This window comes from Lolium perenne, chromosome 1 (genome assembly GCF_019359855.2).
Source record: "Lolium perenne isolate Kyuss_39 chromosome 1, Kyuss_2.0, whole genome shotgun sequence".
Taxonomy (NCBI): Eukaryota; Viridiplantae; Streptophyta; class Magnoliopsida; order Poales; family Poaceae; genus Lolium; species Lolium perenne.
The window spans coordinates 48,271,113-48,288,375 of record NC_067244.2 but is presented as its reverse complement, the minus strand read 5'-3'; positions in this window follow the sequence as shown (position 1 = coordinate 48,288,375).

Below are 17,263 nucleotides of genomic sequence, written 5' to 3'. Positions count from 1 at the left end.
CACGGGACCCCCAGATTTGTCGAGAACTTGGACCATGAACTTCGATGGGTCCAAGAGAGCAGAAGGAGCCGGCGCAGGAGTAGTACTTATATCACCTGAAGGCGACAAATTGAAATACGTCCTTCGGATGACGTTCCCTAATGCATCCAACAATGAAGCAGAATATGAAGCCCTCATACACGGGATGAAGATGGCGAAAGCTTGCGGTGCAACTCGACTAAAAATCTTTGGCGACTCACAATTGGTGGCTCAGCAGGTTATGAACCAATGTGACGCGGTCAACGATAGCATGATGGCATACAAGGAGGTGTACAATGAGCTAGAGAAGCTGTTTGATGGATGCGAGGTAAATCACATCAGTAGACTGAGCAAGGATGAAGCCGACGTTCTCGCAAACATCGGGTCGCAGTGCCTCCCAATCCCGCCAGGAGTATTTTGGGAAGAAATAGCGGAGAGATCCACGAAGCCAAAAAAAGGTGCAGAAAAAAGCGAAGGAAGAGAAAACTTCGGCACCCCTCAAAGAAACCACGGAGGATGAAGAGGATCAAGAGCTTGTGATGATGGTAGAAATTCCTTGGATGCAAGCATATATATCATACATCCTCAGGAAAGAAATACCCAACGATCCAGTTAGGGCAAGGCGAGTTATTCGATGATCCAAAGCTTTTACAGTGATCAAAGGGGAATTATACAAGCGAAGTATTTCAGGCGTCCTGCAAAGGTGTGTCACACCCGAAGAAGGAAGAATAATTCTGAAGGATGTACACGAAGAAATATGTGGCCACCACGCAAGTAGTCGAGCTATTGCAGCCAAGGTTTTTCGGGCAGGATTCTATTGGTTGACAGCAATCGAGGATGCCAAGGAAATAGTACGAACCTGCGATGCGTGTCAACGGTTTGCCGCAAAACCTCACTCTCCAGCAGCAGAACTAACACCAATACCATTGTCATGGCCCTTTGCCCAATGGGGACTCGATATGGTGGGCAAGTTGCACAAAGCTTCGCCTGGAGGGTATGAGTACTTGCTGGTCGCTGTCGACAAATTCACCAAGTGGGTAGAAGCGAAGCCAATAAATTCACCAGATGCAGCATCGGCAATAAAGTTTGTGAAAGGCCTCGTTTTTCGATTTGGCGTGCCTCATAGCATTGTTACAGACAACGGCTCAAACTTCACATCCAAGGAATTCAAGGAATACTGCGCAGAAGTAGGCATTAAATTGCACTTTGCGTCAGTTGGGCACCCGCAAACTAACGGACAAGTCGAGAAAGCCAACGGTATCATCTGCAACGGCCTCAAAAAGCGCCTGCTAGGACCGCTTGAAAAAGCTTGACATACTTGGCCAGAGGAATTGCCAAGTGTTTTGTGGAGCATCCGAACTACACCAAATACGGTGACACAAGAAACTCCGTTTTTTCTCGTCCACGGAGCCGAAGCAGTACTACCAATTGAAATAGAGCATGATTCTCCAAGGGTAACAGAGTATGACGAAGAAACATCACAAAAAGCTCGAGAGGATGATATGGACGCACTCGACGAAGCTCGCGATGAAGTACTTTCACGAGTCACCAAATACTAGCAAGACCTCAAAAACTACCACAGTCGACGGTTAAGACCAAGATCTTTTCAAGTTGGGGATTTGGTCTTGCGGTTAAATCAAAAAAGTACTGAGAAGCTCGAATCACCATGGTTGGGGCCTTACGTTGTCACGGAAGTCATCGACGGAGGAGCATACAGGATCAAGGACAAGAAGATGGGGGCTCCCGAGAAAAACCCCTGGAACGTAGCACAGCTCAGGCGGTTCTACGCCTAGAGTCGAAATATAGTCCTTCTCTGTAAAACTACAATGTACTGAAACGCCCGCGAGTTTTCAGACGCACTCTTTTCCTTTTCGGGGCACCGAGTGGGGCCGGAAAGGTTTTTAATGAGGCGGGCTCACGGTGCTGCAATATAATAAAGATAGTGGAGATATATTTCTTATTCTTCGACATGCTCGGGGGCTCAACGCCTTCAAGTCTCAAAATACGTACAATATAGACAAATTAGACTTACCAAAATATTTCGCCTTGGTACACTAAATACCTCGCCAAATATCGGAAGCTAACAAATTATAAATATAGTGCACACGCCAAAAATCTTATTGCTTTGGTCCAAGAAACCTCGCAACAAAAATATAGAACTTCGACATTAAGATACTCGGAGGCTTGCAACCTATTCGGTGAAAAAATAAAGATATTTTCTTACGGCAAGAGGAAAAATCTTCGAGATGGAAAAAACAGTACAAACTCTAGCCAGAAGGCTCGGGGGCTCCAACAATATAGAGCACTTTACAATATACAACAAATTTCTTCGGAAATCAAAAAAGATACAGACATAATGTTGTCCAATATAGTACAAATCAGTCAAAGCCTAAAATACTATCTATGGACAAGCCTCTGGTCGTTTTATGTTCAGCATAGGACCCCTTGATGAAGAATTCTGAGTCCATCCGAAGAAGCTCATCTATCATCGATTCAGCCACAGGAGTTACCATCTCATTGATTGTATCAATATCATTTTTTCGCCGCGATTTCTTGGCCAGGCAATCAGCAACAATCTTCGTCAGGTCTAATTTTGGATGGCAAATATTTATCATAATCATGGCGAACCTCGCTCCAGCAGTCAATTGAGCTCGCACAAAATTATGAATGCGGGGAGCATCTCTGAATACCTCCAGCAATCCAGGAAGAGTTTTGGGAACTTCATTTCGAGGAAACAAAGTCTTGTAAACAAGGGTTAATGTTGTCGTGCAAAAATTGAGAAATTCGCGCACTTGGCAAGCACGATCCTGAAACCTGACAATTTGCTGGGTTCGTTCAGGGGAGGCCCAGAATAAACAACCATGGTTAAGGGAAAGATTGACGAGAAGATTTGTTCTCTCGTTCACTCTTCGATCTTCGGCAGCAGCATCAAGAACCGAGCCTATTAAGCGACAAGGCAAGAAATTTGAAAGGGGGCACGGCAAAATAAAGAGGAAGCATTGTGAGTTTGGAAAAACATACCTAACATATCTGTGCTAGCCTCCAACATTAGCTCGAGCATGCTATTTTCTCGGGTAGTGGCTCCCTTTCCTTCCAATACAGCAGTATCCTTGGCAGCCATAGCCTCTTTGGCTTGTTGGACAGCAAGTTTTTCTTGTTCGGATGCTTTCCGAGACTGTTCCATCATTGCCAGAGTTTGTTTCTTCATGGATTGCAGTTGCTGTCGAAGTTCTTGCAAATCCTCCGAGAAATGTTTGCTCGAAGAACCTTCAAGGGGGTCATTATCAACTAGCATTTTCTTCGAGAAGGAAGAAGCAGGTGAAGCATCGGCAGAGCAAGGATTGGTCGAATAGTTATCAAATATTAACTGGAAAAGAAAGCGCCAGGATCAATGACAAGTGCGTAAGGAATTTCATTAATTTCTAGAAAAATTTACATAGACATTACAAAAGAAGTTTCTCCAAAAGGACTACCAGGATAATTGTCGCCACAGCTAAATTGGCGACAAGGGCAAAAGAGACAGAGAAAGCAAAAAACAAAGAGGCATGCAACTAGACCTCCGGCCTCGATGAGCTAGGAGTTGAAGATGGCTTGATCCCGAGATAGGCCAGAATTTTCTTCTTATTGGGTTTGGCTGCCTTGATCAAAGACCGCCATTTTGATTGCTCTATCTGCTCGGCGCCAACCTTCATCCAGTCAACAGTTTGCTGGCTGTCAGCAACCAAGGCAACAGTGCTCTCGACAGCAATCTTCATGTTCTCCTGGCGCATTTTCAGCCCAAGGTCCTCTGATGGATTGAAGCTCTGAGCAAGGGCAAGGAAAGTCTTGGGCTCCTCTTTCTTCGGGAAGAAGTAGGGGAATAGCTTCGACAATCCTACGTCAGCATTCACCACGCCTTCACGAATTTCGGATCCATGAAACTCCAGATAAGAAAGTGCGTCAAGGAGAGGATCATTGTCGGGATTCTCCAGATCAAACTCTTGGTTTGTTTGGCCTGTCACAAGAAATAAACGTTGGTCAAAAGCAAGAAAAAGCAGGTCCTATAAAAAATAGAAGAGATCGATAAAATTACCTTTGAAGCGCCGACTTTGCGAATTCAAGCGCTTGAGGATTCCCTTTTCACGAGCAGCCTGTGCGGCTTTGTGCTCATTCAATGCAGCCTCAGCATCCTCAAGTCTCTTCTGAAGCTCCTCGACACTAGCAGCTTTTGCTTTGGCTTCATCAGCCTCTGCTTTGGCTTCGCTAGCAACAAGTTCGGCTTTCTTGCGGGCCGCCTCACTTTGCTCCAGTTTTTGAGCAAGTGCGTCGGCACGTTTGTTGGCCTCTGCAAGTTTCTCTGTCGAAATAAAAAAGAAAGGTCAAAAATTGCGACAAACGACAGGAACAAGAAGTCAGAAACAACAACAGCAAAAAAGTTATTACCTTCAGTTCTGCTGGCATACTCACGGTACCCAATGAATTGGGATCCGATGCGGATAAGCTCTTTGATCATGGGCTGTCAAAGAAGAACAAAGAAAGAGAAACATCGGTATGCAAAAAGAGTGAAGGCGTAAAAAAACAAATAGAGGAAATATAGATACTGGCAAGAAAATTAAAAAACTTACATCATCCAAGAGCAGAGTAGAAGAGCTACCCAATTGAGGGGCAGGCTCAATGATCGTTTCAATCCTTGTCCTTTTTGGTGAAGGAGCAAGGGGGCTTGATGGTGGAGTAGTGGTGACGACGTTTTGTTGAGGAGGCGAGGATTCTTCTCCTTCAACTAGCGTATCCGAGGCAAGTAAAGTATGTGACGTGCTCGTCCGAGGAGCCACGTCAACAGTTGGTACTTCTTCCTCATCATCGCTGTGATTAAAAATCGACAGCATAAAAAGCAAGACAAGACAAACATTCGAGTACAGAAATAAGGAGAAATAAAAATGACTTACGAGCTGACGAGGGATTCAAGATAAGGATCGTAAGCTGCCTTCTGATGTGAAGGATCAACTTCTTCGGCTTTGGAAGTGCCGGAATCTTCGACATCATTCCTCTTCCTTTTGCCTTTCGGAGAAACAGCGGGAGGAGGAGATTGTGCCGACGCAGTGCCTTCGGAAGAACCCGCAGATTTTCGAGAATCCACGGGTTCATTCACAAAAGATGGAGCTTCTTGATTGTCATCAGTGACAATGGCCCTTTCTTCGACTTCTCCACCTTCAGGAAGAGGAGGAAGCGAGACAAGGTCTGGATGATTCTGTGCAAAATAAAATAGGGAGAGACGTCAGAAAAGAAGTTACAAAAAAGTTAGCAAAGCAACAACAAGACAATAGACAAAGATTACCTGGGGGAGTGGATTGGCGGCGCTGAATGGTTTTACACGACAAGAAGCAGGGACAAGATCTTTTTTGCTGAGAGATGAGATTTTTCGGACAAGCTTTTCCAAGTCTTTGACCTCCAAATCCACCGACAGCCGATCTACATCCTCGTTGCCAGCATATCTCCATAGAGGATATTTGCGAGCCTGAAGCGGCTGCACTCTAGTCCTAAGAAAATATGCAGTAATTTGGATACCCAATAACTCTTTGCCGCGAGTATTTTGCAACTCGTGGATGCGAGCCATCAAGGCTTCTGTCAACGCCCTTTCTTCTTCAGTGGCCTCCGCGTCCCAGGAGCGGTGGCGAAAATTTTTCTCGGCACCATCAAAAGGAGGGATGTTGTCCTCCGCACATCCATGGTTCTCCTCCTGAATATACAACCACTTCTTGCGCCATCCTTGAACTGAGTCAGGAAGCTTGACGTCGAAGTAGTCGACAGTGGGCCGAACAGAAATCACAACGCCGCCTATATTATAGGCGACATTGGGCGAGCCATTACGGCGGCAGAAGAAAATGCGCTTCCAAAGCGCCCAGTTAGGCTGGACGCCAAGGAAGGCCTCGCACAGAGTGATGAAAATGGAAATATGGAGGATTGAATTTGGCGTAAGGTGGTGGAGTTGCAGACCGTAGATAAAAAGAAGTCCACGAAGAAAAGGATGAATGGGGGCGGAAAGACCGCGGATGAGGTGGTCGACAAAACTTACCCGGTACCCCATTGGAGGGGTTGGGTAGCTTTCCTCACGGGGGAAGCACAATGCCTTGGGTTTCTTGCTGATCCCCAGCTTCTTGAGCATGTTGATGTCTTGAGTGGAAATCTTCGATCTTTCCCACTCCCCCGCCCCAAGATCCACGGCGGCCATGGAGGACTCCGGCGTGCTGTGCCTTGTCAATCGACGAGGGGGCATCAACAATGGCGCAGGATTCGCAGTTTGGAGGCGAGGAGCTTAGGAGGCTGTGGAACGCAGGAGGAATTTGCAGATGAGAGAAGGAGGACGGCGCGAGCGGAAGTGCCCAAGGAGGAAGAAGACGAACTTATATAAGGGTGCGGTGAAACGACGAACCGTTGGATAAGGAAAATGTGTGACAGATGATAGCCGCGTGGCAACAAGGGTAAAAAAGTAATTCAACGTTGGGGAAGTTACGGTGCGTATGCCAGAAAAAGCGGAGGACGTGTGTCCCCCACTTGCACGACGTGTCAAGATAGTGGATTAATTGGGCCCGCATGGCAGCGAGAAAAGACTTGTCGCAAATTTTTGCAAGCAATCGTGGCTATCGTCAGCAACAATGTCATCTTGGCAGAAGAAAAAATTCGACTCAACAGCTTCATAAAAGGTGACACGGAAAAATAATGTTGAGCCTTTGATCAAATACAAGTTTTTGATCAAATGCTCGGGGGCTACTTTGGAAAAAAGAAAAAAAAAGATCCAGAAAGACAAAATAGAAATGGCGTGAGCCTATGACCAAATACAAATATTTGTTCATAGCCTCGGGGGCTACTCCCATCGGGAGCGCTGTTCGCGCACCCGAGAAATTATAAAACTTCGGGAGATAAAAGAAAATATAAAGGCATAAGGCGTGGAGCCTACACCCAAGTACAAGTCCTTGGTTGTAGCCTCGGGGGCTACTCCCATCGGGAACGCTGCTCGCGTGCCCGATGAAATTATAAAAAGAAAAGAAAGAAAGAGAAAAAGAAAGATAGAAGAGCAAAAGAGTATATTTCGAGTTATAATTAACTCTACAGATACTCCCATCGGGAGAGCAATATAAGTCATCTTTGACTCGATAAAATGTGCCATTTCAACAGCCGAAAAAGCACTCGACAATATATTCTCAGAACGCCAAAGTTGCGATCAATTTCTGAATGCCGCAAATTTGCGAAGGTAAGACCCCAGATCCGTTCTGCTGGGCGTGGCATCGCCGAAGACTGCGCTCTGCTACTTTTATCCGTATCAACAGATACGAAGAAAAATCCTAACGGACGCGTTAGGTACCCGATAAATTTTACTGGGACTCGACAGAATGGTAAGACCTTAAGCGGCACCTGTCGAAGTTTACACTGGTATCCCGAGGTCATGTCCAGGGACGTGATCTTAAAGGAGGTTTTTGCGGATTACCACTAGAGCAGTTAACTAGTACCTGATCCGTCAGATGAACTAGCCCCAACTACCATTATCCCTGTACAATATAGATGTTTATGAGAAGAAATATAGAAAAGTCAAAACTGTCGAATAAAGATAAACAGTGGAGATTTTCCTTGACCCTACGATTCAAGCAAAATCTCGGGGGCTACTGACATAGGCTTCCCAAATGGGCCTGCCGAAGATAGTACTCGGGGTTTGCTGAAGGCCCACTACCCGAAGAATAAGAAGATTCGGAAGCCCAAGATATTATTAAGGAAAGCTAGAGTTGTAGTAGGAAGCGTTATTTGTAATCTTGCGGGATGAGTTAGAAACCATCCCGGACTCTGTAACTTGTACAACACGAATCCCTCGGGTCCGCCTCCTATATAAAGGGGGAGTCGAGGGACGAGGAAGGCATCGAATCATTGTTTACAAACCCTAGTTTTCATAATCGTCGAGTACTTTTCGGCTGAAACCTTCGAGATCTACTTGCCCTCTACTTCTAACTAAACCCTAGCCTACAATCCATAGGCATTGACAAGTTAATACCTTGTCACTGAGCGGTAACGCTGCTCGTGCTTCCAAACCCCTGAAAACCAAGTTATTCCAAAGTGTCCACCATAAATACCTATGCATGGCATTTCAAACCATTCCAAGTAAATTCTCATGCGCTACCTTTAAACCTTCAAAATGCTTCTCAATTTGTGTCGATGTTTTATAGCTCACGAGGAAGTATGTGGTGTTTATCTTTCAACCTTGTCATTTACTCTTGACAGACTTTCATAATGGACTAGTGGCACACCCGCTTATCCAATAATTTTTCAAAAAGAGCTGGCAACGGGGTTCCCAGCCCCAATTAATTAACTTTCATTAATAATTCTCTTCAAATGTTTTGCCCTGATTCATCAGTAAGCAACTTAATTTGCAAATAGACACTCCTCCATGGTATGAGAATGTTGGAAGGCACCCGAGGATTCGGTTAGCCATGGCTTGTGTAAGCAAAGGTTGGGGGGAGTGTCACCCATAATAAAACTAAAGTACGTGTGTAAACAAAAGAGAAGAGGGATGATCTACCTTGCTGGTAGAGATAACGTCCTTCATGGGAGCCGCTCTTGAAAGTATGGTTGACGAGGTAATTGGAGTGCCCACTACCATTCGTTGACAACAACAAACACCTTTCAAAATAATTTTACTCCTGTTTTAAAAATGAAAAGCTCTAGCGCATGTTAATCCCTGCTTCCCTCTGCGAAGGGTCAATCTTTTACTTTTATGTTGAGTCAACATCCTTTCTTTGAGCACTTTCTTGAGAGCACAACTGTCATTCTTAGTATAATATGCTTGTCCCAAAATGTGATTAACTGTGGTATAACTTTGATGCTTTTATCTTTGACAATCTCTACTTCTAGTGTTTCCATGAACTTCGAAGGTGCCCGAGCATTTATGTTTTGTTGTACAAATACGGGCAAGCGAGATACTGATACGTCTCCGACGTATCAATAATTTCTTATGTTCCATGCCACATTATTGATGATATCTACATGTTTTACACATACTTTATGTCATATTTATGCATTTTCTGGAACTAACCTATTAACAAGATGCCGAAGTGCCAGTTGCTGTTTTCTGCTGTTTTTGGTTTCAGAAATCCTAGTAAGGAAATATTCTCGGAATTGGACGAAATCAACGCCTAGGGTCCTATTTTGCCACGAAGCTTCCAGAAGACCGAAGAGTCAATGAAGTGGGGCCACGAGGTGGCCAGGAGGGCAGGCGGCGCGGCCCCACCCTTGGCTGCGCCGACCTGTCTCCTGGGCCCCTCGCGACGCCCCCTGACCTACCCTTCCACCTACAAATAGCCTTCGTCGCGAAACCCCCAGTACCGAGAGCCACGATACAGAAAACCTTCCAGAGACGCCGCCGCCGCCAATCCCATCTCGGGGGATTCAGGAGATCGCCTCCGGCACCCTGCCGGAGAGGGGAATCATCTCCCGGAGGACTCTATGCCGCCATGGTCGCCTCCGGAGTGATGTGTGAGTAGTCTACCCCTGGACTATGGGTCCATAGCAGTAGCTAGATGGTTGTCTTCTCCTCATTGTGCTTAATTGTCGGGTCTTGTGAGCTGCCGAACATGATCAAGATCATCTATCTGTAATTCTATATGTTGTGTTTGTTGGGATCCGATGAATAGAGAATACCATGTTATGTTGATTATCAATTTATATCTATGTGTTGTTTATGATCTTGCATGCTCTCCGTTATTAGTAGAGGCTCTGGCCAAGTTTTTACTCTTAACTCCAAGAGGGGGTATTTATGCTCGATAGTGGGTTCATGTCTCCATGAATCTGGGGAAGTGACAGAAATCTCTAAGATTATGGATGTGCTGCTGCCACTAGGGATAAAACATTGATGCTATGTCCGAGGATGTAGTTATTGATTACATTACGCGCAATACTTAATGCAATTGTCTGTTGTTAGCAACTTAATACTGGAGGGGGTTCGGATGATAACCTGAAGGTGGACTTTTTAGGCATAGATGCATGCTGGATAGCGGTCTATGTACTTTGTCGTAATGCCCAATTAAATCTCACTATACTCATCATAATATGTATGTGCATGGTCATGCCCTCTTTATTTGTCAATTGCCCAACTGTAATTTGTTCACCCAACATGCTGTTTATCTTATGGGAGAGACACCTCTAGTGAACTGTGGACCTCGGTCCAATTCTCTATACTGAAATACAATCTACTGAAATACTGTTCTACTATTTTCTGCAAACAATCATCTTCCACACTATACATGTAATCCTTTGTTACAGCAAGCCGGTGAGATTGACAACCTCGCTATTTCGTTGGGGAAAAGTACTTGGTTTGTGTTGTGCGGGTTCCACGTTGGCGCCGGAATCTCTGGTGTTGCGCCGCACTACATCTCGTCGCCATCAACCTTCAACGTGCTTCTTGGCTCCTACTGGTTCGATTAAACCTTGGTTTCATACTGAGGGAAAACTTGCCGCTGTACGCATCACACCTTCCTCTTGGGGTTCCCAACGGTCGCGTACTGTACGCGTATCAAGACTGTTTTCTGGCGCCGTTGCCGGGGACCTAAAGAAAAGTTACACCACAGAGATCTCTAACTCCCACGTCAACTACACGCCAGCAAAACTGTTTTCTGGCGCCGTTGCCGGGGAGATCAAGACACGCTGCAAGGGGAGTCTCCACATCCCAATCTCTTTACTTTGTTTTTGTCTTGCTTAGTTTTATTTACTACTTTGTTTGCTGCACTAAATCAAAACACAAAAAAATTAGTTGCTAGTTTTACTTTATTTGCTATCTTGTTTGCTATATCAAAAACAAAAAAAAATTAGTTACTCGCATTTACTTTATCTAGTTTGCTTTATTTACTGTTGCTAAAATGGGTACTCCTGAAAATACTAAGTTGTGTGACTTCACAACCACAAATAATAATGATTTCTTATGCACACCTATTGCTCCACCTGCTACTACAGCAGAATTCTTTGAAATTAAACCTACTTTACTAAATCTTGTTATGCGAGAGCAATTTTCTGGTGTTAGTTCTGATGATGCTGCTGCCCATCTTAATAATTTTTTTGAACTATGTGAAATGAAAAAGTATAAAGATGTAGATGGTGACATTATAAAATTAAAATTGTTCCCTTTCTCATTAAGAGGAAGAGCTAAAGATTGGTTGCTATCTCTGCCTAAGAATAGTATTGATTCATGGACTAAATGCAAGGATGCTTTTATTGGTAGATATTATCCCCCTGCTAAAATTATATCTTTGAGGAGTAGCATAATGAATTTTAAACAATTGGATACTGAGCATGTTGCACAAGCATGGGAAAGAATGAAATCTTTGGTTAAAAATTGCCCAACCCATGGACTGACTACTTGGATGATCATCCAAACCTTTTATGCAGGACTAAATTTTTCTTCGCGGAACCTATTGGATTCAGCTGCTGGAGGTACCTTTATGTCCATCACTCTTGGTGAATCAACAAAGCTTCTTGATAATATGATGATCAATTACTCTGAATGGCACACGGAAAGAGCTCCACAAGGTAAGAAGGTAAATTCTGTCGAAGAAACCTCTTCCTTGAGTGATAAGATTGATGCTATTATGTCTATGCTTGTGAATGGTAGGCCTAGTGTTGATCCTAATAATGTTCTGTTAGCGTCATTGGGTGCTCAAAAAGAACATGTTGATGTGAATTTCATTAAAAATAACAATTATAATAATTCTAGGCCATATCCCGCTAATGGTAACTCTTATGGTAGATACGCTTCACCTAATGAGGAAAAGATGTTAGAAATTGAAAGATCCACCAAGAACTTTATGCAATCACAATATGAGCAAAATAAATTGTTTACTAAAACTATGAATGAGCAATCTACCTTGTTGAAGAATATAGGAAATCAACTTGAAAATTTGAATATGGAGATCTCTGGGTTGCAAACTAAACTTGCGAATGCTGAAAACCGAATCTCATACATGTCTGCGTCACAATCTTCTTTAATTAATAAAATGGCTGCTAAACCTGAGGATATAGATAATAAAATTACTACTACAGCAAATGCCATCCAAGTTAGAATTAATGAGAATATAAGATTGATGGCCGAATTGCGTGCTAGGTGGGAAAAAGAAGAAAATGAAAAAGAAGATAATATAGCTAAAGTTTGGACTATTACCACCACTAGTAATGCTAATGCTTCACATATTGCTGCACCACCTACTAATACTAATAAAAGAATTGGTGTTAGCAATGTTTCCACTTCTAATGCAAAGCGCGAAAAACTGCCTGAAACTGCTAAAACTGCTGAAACTGCCTGTGATAAAACTGCTGAAATTTTTTCCAACATTGGGGATGATGATCCCATTGCTTTAGATTATAATGGTTTGAATTTTGATGATTGCCACATCTCTGAAGTTATAAAGTTCTTACAAAAACTTGCTAAGAGTCCTAATGCTAGTGCTATAAATTTGGCTTCCACGAAACATATTACAAATGCTCTCATAAAAGCTAGAGAAGTGAAATTAGAACGCGAAGCTTCTATTCCTAGGAAGCTAGAGGATGGTTGGGAGCCCATCATTAAGATGAAGGTCAATGATTTTGATTGTAATGCTTTATGTGATCTTGGTGCAAGTATTTCTGTTATGCCTAAGAAAATCTATAATATGCTTGACTTGCCACCATTGAAAAATTGTTATTTGGATGTTAATCTTGCTGATCATTCTACAAAGAAACCTTTGGGAAGAGTTGATAATGTTCGCATTACCGTTAACAATAACCTTGTCCCCGTTGATTTTGTTGTCTTGGATATTGAATGCAATGCATATTGTCCCATTATATTGGGAAGACCTTTTCTTCGAACTGTTGGTGCTATCATTGATATGAAGGAAGGTAATATTAAATATCAATTTCCTCTCAAGAAAGGTATGGAACACTTCCCTAGAAAGAGAATGAAGTTACCTTTTGATTCTATTATTAGAACAAATTATGATGTTTACACTTCGTCTCTTGACAACACTTGATACACACTTTCTGCGCCTAGCTGAAAGGCGTTAAAGAAAAGCGCTTATGGGAGACAACCCATGTTTTTACTACAGTAATTTTGTTTTTATTTTGAGTCTTGGAAGTTGTTTACTACTGTAGCAACCTCTCCTTATCTTAGTTTAGCGTTTTGTTGTGCCAAGTAAAGTCATTGATAGTAAGGTTCATACTAGATTTGGATTACTGCGCAGAAACAGATTTCTTTGCTGTCACGAATCTGGGTAAAATTCTCTGTAGGTAACTCAGAAAATTATGCCAATTTACGTGAGCGATCCTCAGATATGTACGCAACTTTCATTCAATTTGAGCATTTTCATTTGAGCAAGTCTGGTGCCTCAATAAAATTCGTCAATACGAACTGTTCTGTTTTTGACAGATTCTGCCTTTTATTTCGCATTGCCTGTTTTGTTATGTTCGATGGATATTTCGATTCCATTGACTTTCAGTAGCTTTGTGCAATGTCCAGAAGTATTAAGAATGATTATGTCACCTCTGAACATGTATATTTTGATTGTGCACTAACCCTCTAATGAGTTGTTTTGAGTTTGGTGTGGAGGAAGTTTTCAAGGATCAAGAGAGGGAGATGATACAACATGATCAAGGAGAGTGAAAGCTCTAAGCTTGGGGATGCCCCGGTGGTTCACCCCTGCATATATCAAGAAGACTCAAGCGTCTAAGCTTGGGGATGCCCAAGGCATCCCCTTCTTCATCGACAACATTATCAGGTTCCTCCCCTGAAACTATATTTTTTTTCCGTCACATCTTATGTGCTTTGCTTGGAGCGTCGGTTTGTTTTTGTTTTTGTTTTGTTTTAATAAAATGGATCCTAGCATTCTTTGTGTGGGAGAGAGACACGCTCCACTGTAGCATATGGACAAGTATGTCCTTAGGCTCTACTCATAGTATTCATGGCGAAGTTCGTTAAATTGTTATATGGTTGGAATTGGAAAATGATACATGTAGTAATTGCTAAAATGTCTTGGGTAATGTGATACTTGGCAATTATTGTGCTCATGTTTAAGCTCTTGCATCATATACTTTGCACCTATTAATGAAGAAATACATAGAGCATGCTAAAATTTGGTTTGCATATTTGGTCTCTCTAAGGTCTAGATAATTTCTAGTTTTGAGTTTGAACAACAAGGAAGACGGTGTAGACTCTTATAATGTTTACAATATGTCTTTTATGTGAGTTTTGCTGCACCGCTTCATCCTTGTGTTTGTTTCAAATAGCCTTGCTAGCCTAAACCTTGTATCGAGAGGGAATACTTCTCATGCATCCAAAATACTTGAGCCAACCACTATGCCATTTGTGTCCACCATACCTACCTACTACATGGTATTTCTCCGCCATTCCAAAATAAATTGCTTGAGTGCTACCTTTAAACAATTCAAAATTTATTACCTCTGATTTGTGTCAATGTTTTATAGCTCATGAGGAAGTATGTGGTGTTTATCTTTCAATCTTGTTGGGCAACTTTCACCAATGGACTAGTGGCTTCATCCGCTTATCCAATAATTTTGCAAAAAGAGCTGGCAATGGGATTCCCAGTCCCAAATTAATTAACAAAAATAGACACTCCTCCATGGTATGTGATTGTTGGACGGCACCCGAAGGATTCGGTTAGCCATGGCTTGAGAAAGCAAAGGTGGGGAGGAGTGTCATCATAATAAAACTAAAATAAAAAGGCACTCCTTCATGGTATGAGATTGTTGGCAGGCACCCGAGGATTCGGTTAGCCATGGTTTGTGAAAGAAAGGTTGGAAGGAGTGCCGCACAAAAATAAAAATAAAATGGGAGCCGCTCTTTGAAGGTTTGTCTGGCAAGGGGGTTAGAGTGCCCACTACATTCGTTGACAACAACAAACACCTCTCAAAATTTTACTTTTATGCTCTCTATATGTTTTCAAAATCAAAGCTCTAGCACAAATATAGCAATCGATGCTTTCCTCTTTGAAGGACCATTCTTTTACTTTTATTATTGAGTCAGTTCACCTATTTCTCTCCACCTCAAGAAGCAAACACTTGTGTGAACTGTGCATTGATTCCTACATACTTGCATATTGCACTTGTTATATTACTCTATGTTGACAATATCCATGAGATATACATGTTATAAGTCGAAAGCAACCGCTGAAACTTCATCTTCCTTTGTGTTGCTTCAATACCTCTACTTTGAATTATTGCTTTATGAGTTAACTCTTATGCAAGACTTATTGATGCTTGTCTTGAAGTACTATTCATGAAAAGTCTTTGCTATATGATTTACTTGTTTACTCATGTCATTTACATTGTTTTGATCGCTGCATTCACTACATATGCTTACAATAGTATGATCAAGGTTATGATGGCATGTCACTCCAGAAATTATCTTTGTTTATCGTTTACCTGCTCGGGACGAGCAGAAACTAAGCTTGGGGATGCTGATACGTCTCCGACGTATCGATAATTTCTTATGTTTTATGCATACTTTATGTCATATTTATGCATTTTCTGGAACTAACCTATTAACAAGATGCCGAAGTGCCAGTTGCTGTTTTCTGCTGTTTTTGGTTTCAGAAATCCTAGTAAGGAAATATTCTCGGAATTGGACGAAATCAACGCCCAGGGTCCTATTTTTCCACGAAGCTTCCAGAAGACCGAAGAGTCAACGAAGTGGGGCCACGAGGTGGCCAGGAGGGCAGGCGGCGCGGCCCCACCCTTGGCCGTGCCGACCTGTCTCCTGGGCCCCTCGTGATGCCCCCTGACCTACCCTTCCGCCTACAAATAGCCTTCGTCGCGAAACCCCCAGTACCGAGAGCCACGATACGGAAAACCTTCCAGAGACGCCGCCGCCGCCAATCCCATCTCGGGGGATTCAGGAGATCGCCTCCGGCACCCTGCCGGAGAGGGGAATCATCTCCCGGAGGACTCTACGCTGCCATGGTCGCCTCCGGAGTGATGTGTGAGTAGTCTACCCCTTGACTATGGGTCCATAGCAGTAGCTAGATGGTTGTCTTCTCCTCATTGAGCTTAATTGTCGGGTCTTGTGAGCTGCCGAACATGATCAAGATCATCTATCTGTAATTCTATATGTTGTGTTTGTTGGGATCCGATGAATAGAGAATACCATGTTATGTTGATTATCAATTTATATCTATGGGTTGTTTATGATCTTGCATGCTCTCCGTTATTAGTAGAGGCTCTGGCCAAGTTTTTACTCTTAACTCCAAGAGGGGGTATTTATGCTCGATAGTGGGTTCATGTCTCTGTGAATCTGGGGAAGTGACATAAATCTCTAAGATTATGGATGTGCTGTTGCCACTAGGGATAAAACATTGATGCTATGTCCGAGGATGTAGTTATTGATTACATTACGCGCAATACTTAATGCAATTGTCTGTTGTTAGCAACTTAATACTGGAGGGGGTTCGGATGATAACCTGAAGGTGGACTTTTTAGGCATAGATGCATGCTGGATAGCGGTCTATGTACTTTGTCGTAATGCCCAATTAAATCTCACTATACTCATCATAATATGTATGTGCATGGCCATGCCCTCTTTATTTGTCAATTGCCCAACTGTAATTTGTTCACCCAACATGTTGTTTATCTTATGGGAGAGACACCTCTAGTGAACTGTGGACCCCGGTCCAATTCTCTATACTGAAATACAATCTCTTTTAATCTTGTTCTACTATTTTCTGCAAACAATCATCTTCCACACTATACATCTAATCCTTTGTTACAGAAAGCCGGTGAGATTGACAACCTCGCTGTTTCGTTGGGGCAAAGTACTTGGTTTGTGTTGTGCAGGTTCCACGTTGGCGCCGGAATCCCTGGTGTTGCGCCGCACTACATCTCGTCGTCATCAACCTTCAACGTGCTTCTTGGCTCCTACTGGTTCGATTAAACCTTGGTTTCATACTGAGGGAAAACTTGCCGCTGTACGCATCACACCTTCCTCTTGGGGTTCCCAATGGTCGCGTGCTGTACGCGTATCAGATACCACTTTATCATATTCTTTTATGAACATTGCAATCCTGCTGTTAGACATGATTCATGATGCTTATTATTAATTTGTTGGTACCTTTTCCATGATTGACATAGCTATTAGATGATTTTATTTGCATGTATCTTATTTTGAATTGCCTAAGTACCTGTCCATATCATGAGAATATTTACATCATATGAACAAATGTGTTCGTGAAAGTTCTTTTATCGCACTCAGTTG